Raw genomic sequence first — 10,000 nt, forward strand, 5'->3', positions numbered from 1 at the left:
ATAGTAGAACATTTTATATCTTCAAAAAGAAGCCACTTACATTAAAAAAGTATTATCCAAATTAAAAATTGTCGGATATAATACGGAAAGGTTTATGAAGGAATGTCATAATGTGCTATTCATAGGCTATTCTTATGACCAAGTTGTGGGATGATCTTCCTAATCGGGTAGTTGAATCAGTAGAACTTCAAAAGTTCAAACTTGCAGCAAGTGTTTTTATATGGAACAGGCTAACATGGGTCTTTTTATTGTTTATATATGTAATATCTGTTTTGATGTTATTACTGTTTTTAGAATATTTTAACTGTTCATTACTTCTTATATCGTTTATTTATATCCTCATTTCCTTTCTTCACTTGGCTATTTTTCCCTGTTAGAGCCCTTGGACTTATGGCATTTTGCTTTTCCAACTTGGGTTGTCGCTTAGGTAATAATAATAATAATAATAATAATAATAATAATAATAATAATAATAATAATAATAATAATAATAATAATAATAATAATAATAATAATAATAATACTGAATTGGCAGGCAAAATATTTCGACATACTTCCATACAAGGTTAATATATTAAATCGACTCAACAAATTAAAAGAAGAAATTATAAGAAGAAAAATAGGTTTTGAAATATTTTCATAGATTCTGGAAAACTTATGCATAAAAAAAGTCAATTTCTTTCTATAAACTCCAAAATTCATGAAAGAGGGACAACAATATTAAATAGAGAGAATAGCTTTGACATATATTTTCATAAATCTCTGCGTATTATTTTTGTAATTGTATAGATTCCCATAGTGGAAATGAAAGGTTTGGTATTATTCGATTGGCTCCAAAAACCATAAGTAAAAGTTTTAATGCAATTCCATAGATTTCAATAATAAGTAGAAGAATATTGCTTCAAAGGCTTATTTGGTAAATGAAACAACTTAAGCGGAAAAGGGCTTCTTCACAATTTCTTAGAATCCAAGAAACACAAGTAAAAAAAATAATTGACATTTCAAAGATGTAATATATGCAGTAAGTAATGGCTTTGATATAAATTTAAAGATTCTACATACCACAAACAGATAAAGGTCTTTTATATCATTCGTTATATATCAGATATAATCAGAAAAAGGGTTTGATATCGTTTTATGAATTCTGTACCACAAGTATTCCAGAAGTTTATGTAGAAGTGTTTAGATACTATTTCACAAAGATACAACAATAAGCATTAAAAATACTTTAATAATATTTCATTGATTTCTGATAACATAATTAGAGAGAGAGAGAGAGAGAGAGAGAGAGAGAGAGAGAGAGAGAGAGGGCTCCCATATCATTTCATGGATTCCACACTATCAATTAGAATCCATGAGACAAAAAAAAAAAAAAAAAAAAAAAATGAGATATCCTAATGTGTAAAAGAAGCCATTTGGTAGAAGTAAAAAGGATACCTGTTAGTACGCAGCGCAGTTTATTGGTGTTACACCTTTGGAAATGACAGTTGGACAGGGAATAAAGATAGTGGTAGAGGTTAGAAAATCAAGAGCTGAAAGAGATATAAGAAATTGATTGTTGGTAGCAACAGATTAAATTAGGACGTAAACACTTGGTGGGTGAGAAAGAATAGCAAGATGATCTCTTAAACTGGTAAAGGATTACTAGGAAAGACCTTGGTGCAGGACAACTCCGTGATAAGGAGAGATGGTGATGGAATCTTGATATGTAGGAACAATTAAAAGCAAGTAATAAATATGATGGAACATAGTCAAGGAAAAAATTAATTGGTTTGAATAAAAACCAAGAAAGTCTCGAAAAGAGGCTGTGGCAAGAGCAAAGGTAAATTAAATGAATAAGTTGTGTCAAAAATTAGGAACATTAAAATATCAAAAGATTATACACAAGATAAAAGAAAATACAAGGACTATTGACCTAACATGCATAAAATAGATCAAGGATGGAGAGGGAAGTGCTTTGTCAAAGTATATGAGCAAGATGGAATAAATATTTGGAAATTTTATTAAGTACAGGGAACCCTACGAGAATAATGGATTACGGAATTCCGCAAGTAAGCTTAGTTCTGGTGGTAGAATAGAAGTGAGGTGAGCACTTCTTGAAATGAAAAGGGACAAGGCAATAGGACTTGGTGGTTTACGAAACGAAGTGTGGAAATATAGAGGAAGTGAAGGGATTGATCTATTGTGGAAAAATTCCCTAATGCTTCGGTTATATCAAAAGAAGGGTGATTTACAAGACTCCTTTAGTTAACAAGGAATGAAAGAAATATCCAATAAAACAAAACTCTATGAACATTTATAAAAAGAATAAAGAGGGAAGCTACAATAATTGAGAACCAATTTGAGTTTATGCCAGGAAAGGTTCGGTAGAAGCAATTTTTATATGAAAACAAATAATAGAGAAATATAGTTTCAAAATAGGACTACACCTCATATTTATTGATTTTGAAAAAGTATATGACCAGGTACCAAGGTAAGAAGTATGGAGATGTATAAGAGAGTAGGGTGTTAGTAAAACGTTTGTGGTACAGAATATGTATACAGAGGCAACTTAACAAGTAAGAAGCTTTGTTTGCACCACTGAATACAGGAGTTTCAAGTAAGGGTTGGTCTACACCGATGATCAACTCTTAGCCCCTGCTGTACATCTTTGGACACCATAACATCTGATGCAAGGGAGTTACCATGGGATGCTGTTCGCTGGTGACATTGTTTTGATACTCATGACTAGATAGGCCATTAAATGAAAGCAAGAAAGGGGGATATGTACTTGAAGGTCAAGCACTGAGGATAAACAAGACAAAACACTGAATATTTATGAGTGGAAGGGGAAAGAGTACGGAGTATAGTGAAATTAAGCCCAGATGACATCAAGAATTTTAGATCCTTCAAATACATATCATTAAATGTAACAAAGTGAAGACATGTTCTCTGAAATTAACCACAGAATACAGTGCGCTCGGGTGAATTAGAGATTTTTACAAAAATCGAGTGCAACAAGAGGATCGGTGCAAAGGATAAGTAAAAATTCTATAAAAGTGTAGTTAGACCAGCAGGGGTTTACAGGGCCAAGATGTGGATGAGGAATAAGGCCCAATAACGAAAAACAGTAGTAGTAGAAATGAAGATGTTGAGATGGATGTGCAATCACAAGAAGAGATAAGATAAAATGAAAGGCTTTATGAGAGGATCAGTCAAGGTAGTGGAAGTATCTAAGAAGGTTCACCAAAGAAGAATACAATCGTTTGATTATATTATGCAGAGAAAACCATATTTACAAAAGGGTCATGATAATGATTGTGCATGAATGGAGAAGGAGAAACAGAAGACCAAATTCCAGATGGAAAGACACAAGAAAGGACATAATGGAGAAAAGACAAAGAGAACAAAATAAACGGGGGAGAGGAAAAAGGAGAGAGCTGGCAGGGTGCAGTGACTGAGCAAAAAAGAAGAGAACATTTTCCAGAGAAGGATTCCTCATGGGACATATTCAACAATATATTTTGCAAAGAAGGTTTTGAACAGTTCCTTCCTTCAAGTATTACAACACTCTTCCGTTGTCCTAGAATGGTTTCAACGCAAACCCTTTGTAGGAGGAATTCATAGTGCTACGTTTTCCTGTGTATGTTTCAGCCTGATCATTTTTCAAGTGATATTTTCAACCCTACTCCCCAGAAGAAAGGTTACAAATCTACGTATGTTTCGAACTCAATTTTTTTTTTCTTGAAAGGTTTCAACATAGTCCATTTTCAATGAAATTTTGCAATACCGCCTTTTCAGGGCTGTTTTGAACTTTACCATAGTCATAGAAGGTTTCAACCCAATCTCTTTTCAAGGGATGTTTTCAATATCGTGACGACAGCGACCCCATATAGAAATAGATTAAAGCTGAAGATCAGGAGGAAAGGAAGCTTTGATATAATTTCATAGATTCCAGAGTCTATAAGAAGAACCAGATTTTGAATTATTTCATATATTTCCAGAGATTCCAGATAACATAAGAAGAAGAGGGGTTTGATGTTATGGTAATTGATTCCTGAGAGCATAATCTTGAGTAGGGCTTTGAGATAATTTTACTGATTCCAGATACTACTAGAACAATAAAGGGCTTCCATATCATATTGCAGATGCCAGATAACACAAACAGGAAGAAAATTCATATATTATGCCATTGATTCTAGATATCTCAAGTAGAAAAATACTTTGACAAAATTTCATTGACAGCATATACCATAAAAAGGAAAAGGAGTTCGGAGTCATTTTATAGATTCAAGATAGTGAAATCATAAAAGTGTTTTATATTATTTCACAGATGTAAGATACCTCAATTTACTTTGATATGATTTCATAGATTCCAGAATTAAAGGTTTAAAGCGATCTCATGAATGGAAGAGGCAAGGGACAGTAACATTGCCTTATTAAGTAGGACGATGCCCTAAAAACTGACCATATATACATATCATCGGTCCCCAAGCCCCCTCTCCACCCATGCTACGACCAAGGAGGGCCAGATAATGGCTGCTGGTGTCTCAGCATATAGACCTATAGACTCCCCCAAACCTCCGATCCTTGGGTTACAAGGATGGTGAGGTTGCAGCGACCAAAGGAAGTAACAAGTCTGAACGAGACTCGAACCCCAGTCTGGCCACCACAGAAAATGAAGCTGTTGTATAAGTTTATAGATTCCATATATCATTAGCAGAAAAAGGTCTTTCATATCTTACCGCAGATTCCCGACATCACAAGTGAACATGGCATTCAGTATCATTAATAGGTTTCAGAAACAATAAAGGTTTCTGTCATTAAAAGATTAAAAGATAATTTGATATCATTTCATAAACTTTAACCAAATCTTCACGGCATAAGGAATTGATATCGAATGTAAAATTTCTCGAAGTATATGCGGAGCGTGGAGGTAAAAAAAAAAAAAAACGGCGTGATCAAATTACAGGATGAAGGCTGTGATCTTCTTTTGCTTTTTGATGTGGAAATTTAAAGAACAAAAAAAAAGGGAATAGTTTTCTCTTTTTCTCTCTATCTTTCTCTTTGAACAAAAACAAAATAATGCTAAAATTCTTTTGACTTTTCTTTTTCCCAGAAAAACTCTCTCTCTCTCTCTCTCTCCCTCTCTCTCTCTCTCTCTCTCTCTCTCTCTCTCTCTCTCTCTCTCTCTCTCTCTCTCTGTGGAATATAAGTTGTAGGATTTGAAGCTTCTCCCTCAGTTCACTTACAAGAAAACCCAATCGGATGACAGAAGAAGAAGAAGAAGAAGAAAAAGCGAGATAAAAAGAAGAGACTCGTAGTTCTCATTGCTCCAAAAACCTTTTTTCCTGCCCAGTGAGCAATATTGCGGCTGGCTTCCACACTCAAGGGATTTCCAGCCTTATTCCGCCCGGTTTCAAGTCTCACATTCGTGTACGCAGTTCTTTTTTTAATAAGGAAACCCCCCATAGTGGGAGAGAGAGAGAGAGAGAGAGAGAGAGAGAGAGAGAGAGAGAGAGAGAGAGAGAGAGAGAGAGCGAAGTCAGTTGCCAGTTACGGGTTTAATTTTAACTTTTAAAAAGATCAAATTCAATTTGGTTCGGTAGATGCGAGTATGATTTTTCTTTTCGTTTTCGTATTTTTTGTTCAGAAGTTTATATCAGCTGAAGTAATTCCAGCTCAAGACGTTGTATTTGTTCTAACTGACAATTACAGTATAAATTGAACAACTCTCAAATAAGCGACTACTTATAAGCATTATGTAGTTTCCTTTAGTCAGAATATCAACGACTCATTACTATAAATATGAAATAAAGGATACCAATGTAATACCTTAAGAACTCGTATGTACTTATTGCATAGCAAATCAAATCTTAATAGCGAAAATAAGCAATGTCTGGCCTATAGTTTCCACATTCTCCTCTGTCCTCATACACCTGACAACAATAGGATAACTTAAAAATTATTATTCACTGAAGGGGTTAAGTACTGCAGGGTAATTGTTCAGTGACCACTTTCCTCTTAGTAAAGTTATCTTGATGAACCTTGATGCCAATGGATATGTAGACCCAAATGGTATTTTTCCTTTGTTTTTTATAAAGACTGCAGATTTTCCAGTTCCAAAGTTATCTGTTTTTATGTTGGGCAGACTGATAGAAGTATTTTTGTAGTTTAAATAATGAAATATCTGTGTTGAAGTTGTTGCTGTTTTTTTTTAAATGTTTTATTGATTGTTATTTCTCGCATCGTTTACTTATTTCCTTATTTCCTTTCCTCACTGGGCTATTTTTCCTTGTTGGAGCCCTTGGGCTTATAGCATCTTTTTTTCCAACTAGGGTTGTAGCTTAGCTAATAATAATAATAATAATAATAATAATAATAATAATAATAATAATAATAATAATAATAATAGAAGAGACAGCCCTTCTAGAAGGACACTCCAAAATCAAACCATTGTTCTCTAGTCTTGGGTAGTGCCATAGCCTCCATACCAATGTCTTTCTTTGTTTTGAGTTAGAGTTCTCTTGCTTGAGCGTACACTCAGGCATACTATTCTATGTTTCCTAATTTCCCTTCATCACTGGGCTATTATCCCTGTTGAAGCCCTTGGGTTTATAGCATTCTGCTTTTCCAACTAAGGTGTAGCGTAGCTAGTAATAATAATAATATTGAAAAATTATGATGATTAAGCAGTTAACTGGCAAAAAAAAAAAAAATATGTTAAAGATTTCTCTTGGCTATAAAAAGATTAAAAGATTTCACTATAATACTCTTTCGTTAAATCATTTAACCTTGCTTTATATTTTCTTCATGAAAATAATTTTCATTTTTTAGGACTTTTTGAGTATATTTTAGAAAATCTCTGAAGTAAAGTTGTATTAAATCGAATGATTACAAGAAACGACTACCTAAATTATAATGGCTCATTCGACAAAATCATTAAAACCAATTATTGTCTGTAAGGATAAAGCATACATATACGAACCTGTTGATATTGCTCTTATTTATTCATTTCTTGTTGTTCTCATTTTACCTATTAAGTTTTTCCTTCCTCTTCATTATTATTTTCATAATTTTCTTGTTTTAGATGCGTTTAGCTTTATATTTTTCTTAATGATATTTCCTTATTTTTCGCTATTAGTCGTCCTTCTTTGCTTTCTTTACCTCAGATTTTCCCTTCACTCTTACTAATTCCATTTGTCTTTACATGTTTTTTACCCTGATATATATATATATATATATATATATATATATAAATCTCCTAGCCCGTTAGGTGTGTAGGCCTACACATATGCGTAAATATCTATTTGAAGATTTAGCCGTTATTTTTGAGGGGTCATGTACACTATTAAAAGACAAATATTTAACCTCACTTGACCAAATATAGGTAACTTGATGGATATTCTTGAAGTCCATCTTACAAACTCCCCGTTCTTAGCAGCGGAGAGAAGTTTTCGAGTAATCAACAGAGCTCTATTCGAAAGCTTTCGTTCTTGAGATGTTTTTCCGCTTTCTGCCGAGTGAGGAACTTCAAGTGGAGAGAGAGAGAGAGAGAGAGAGAGAGAGAGAGAGGCAGCAATTCTTTCATAAAATCTAAGTCACATATCCTTCACCTGTTAGTTTTTGTATCCTCGAGTCTAGATTATTATCTTTTCCCCTTCTTTTAATACAGTACACACAATTATACACCAACACAAACACACACAAATATACAGATATTTATATATAGAACTTGGGGATGTTACTTTACGGGCTATCTATATATAAACATATAAATACATACACATATATATAGGCAATATATATTTATATTTCTATCTATATCGGTTTGTAATACTAGGCATGCAGTTAATTCCAATAGTCAGGCCTTCTCCATCATGGGGCTCAATACTACACAGTATTCTAGAAGTTTTATTCCAGCTGTGACCAAGTTGTGGAAAGATCTTACAAATCGGATAGTTGAATCGGTAAAACTTCAAAAGTTTAAACTTGCAGCAAATGTTTTTATGTTGAACAGGCTGACATAAGTTTTTTTTTTATAGCTAAATATATGAAATATCTGTTTTCATGTTAATATTTGAAAAATGTCTTATCTTAAATGTTCATAACTGCTTATATCGTTTATTTATTACCTTATTTCCTTTCCTTACTGGGCTATTTTTCCTGTTGGAACCCTTATGCTTATTGCATCTTCCTTTTCCAACTAGGATTGTAGCTTAAATAATAATAATAATAATGATAATAATAATAATAATATATACTGTATATATATATATATATGTATATAACTTATATATATATATATATATATACTGTATATATATATATATATATATACTATATATATATGTATATATACTATATATATATATATATATATGTGTGTGTGTGTGTGTGTGTATACGATCCTATTAGGAAAGCAAGATGCTACAAACCCTATGGCTTCAACAAGGAAAGTTGCCCAGTGTGGAATGGAAATAAGGGAATAAATAAACTATATATAAGGAGAAATGAACAAAAAATATGAAATATTTTAAGATCAGTAACAACGTTAAAATAGATCTGTCATATTAAACTATGAAGAGATACTTATGCCAAACTGTTCAACATAAAAACCTTTCCAGAAAGTTTGAACTTCTCAAATACTGTGTAGTCTTTACGCTTATAAAGGAGAAGGTAAGACTCTTAGAATTAACTGCATAACTATACACAGTATATAAATTTAGATACGAGATATACAAATATGTGTAAGTCTAAATGTATCCATGTATAAACACACATATTATATATATATATATATATATATACATAAAACTATATATACAGATACACACACACATATATATATGTGTGTGTATCTATATATATATATATATATATATAATGTGTGTGTAACGATTCATAAGAAAGAGAGTCGTCATATTAACTCCGTTACATTGAGTACCAGCTGATGGGCCGGGTTGCTGTTAGAACAGGTATATATATATATATATATATATACAGTATGTATATATGTATATATATATATATATATATACAGTATGTATATATATATATATATATATATGTATGTATGTATTATATGTGTGTGTTCTTCAGTTAATTGTCGTATTCTGCATTGGATTTGATAAATGAATTTCAAGTCTATATGAAAAAGAAGGACTAGAATACCATAAAGAATTAATGTCACTTGGGGGAGTAATTCTCATTTTAGAATCTCTCTCTCTCTCTCTCTCTCTCTCTCTCTCTCTCTCATTGTGCTCGACCGTTTTCTATACGATTAGTTATATAGAATAAAATCTTCCACCACATTATCATTGTTTGAATAAAGATTAAAATTATTATTTCAATAAGTAATTAATACTCTTTTACGTATTATTTGATTATTTCAGTGTACAGCTTTTATTGTATTTGATGACCTACGCGATCAAAGATCCGCTAATAATTATCAATTTTATCTGTTATTTTAAGTCACATTTAGAGTTCTAAAATACTTTTTACGAAAGTTCACTCATTCGTTCTATTCAAGTTTCAAACCCCATTGCAACTCATTGCCGGAGTTCCACCAGACCTCCTGGAGTCTGCAACAAGTTCTAACGAATTTTTTTTTTATGTATTGCCAATACCAGTAGGCCAAAGATTGGTCAAGCGCAAGTCATACCAGGCCAGACGTAGACTATACCCACCATTCGTGATTGTAACTAATCTAATGACTTATTCTAAATTTACAAAAGGTATAGTCATTCTCCCTATGAGTAGCCACACCAATTTTTCATCAGTGTCATTAAGAAAAGGTTAAGTAGATTTACTAAAGCATAATACCTCTGATACTTTCACGTCGCTGCACAGTTGTTATTATTGATAATTATTTTGAAATACAAAGTGACCGTGATGGTGGAACGTGAGTGAAAGTGTTCCAAAAGTATTAACCTCTTTCTTGAGTTCAAGCTGTTTTTGTGAATGCATATCAAGTTGACTTCTTACACTAAAATAGTAGGTTTTCATCAGCAGAGTAGTT

The 10,000-nt window shown here is 32.5% G+C and overlaps 1 protein-coding gene across 1 annotated transcript in view; it reads left to right on the top strand.

The window, feature by feature from the left end:
- Positions 1-10,000, top strand: part of LOC137632189 (transcription factor RFX4-like) — a 201,823-nt gene that overhangs the window by 85,216 nt on the left and 106,607 nt on the right. The gene's annotated exons all lie outside the window — the stretch shown is intronic.

This window comes from Palaemon carinicauda, chromosome 41, assembly GCF_036898095.1.
Source record: "Palaemon carinicauda isolate YSFRI2023 chromosome 41, ASM3689809v2, whole genome shotgun sequence".
Taxonomy (NCBI): Eukaryota; Metazoa; Arthropoda; class Malacostraca; order Decapoda; family Palaemonidae; genus Palaemon; species Palaemon carinicauda.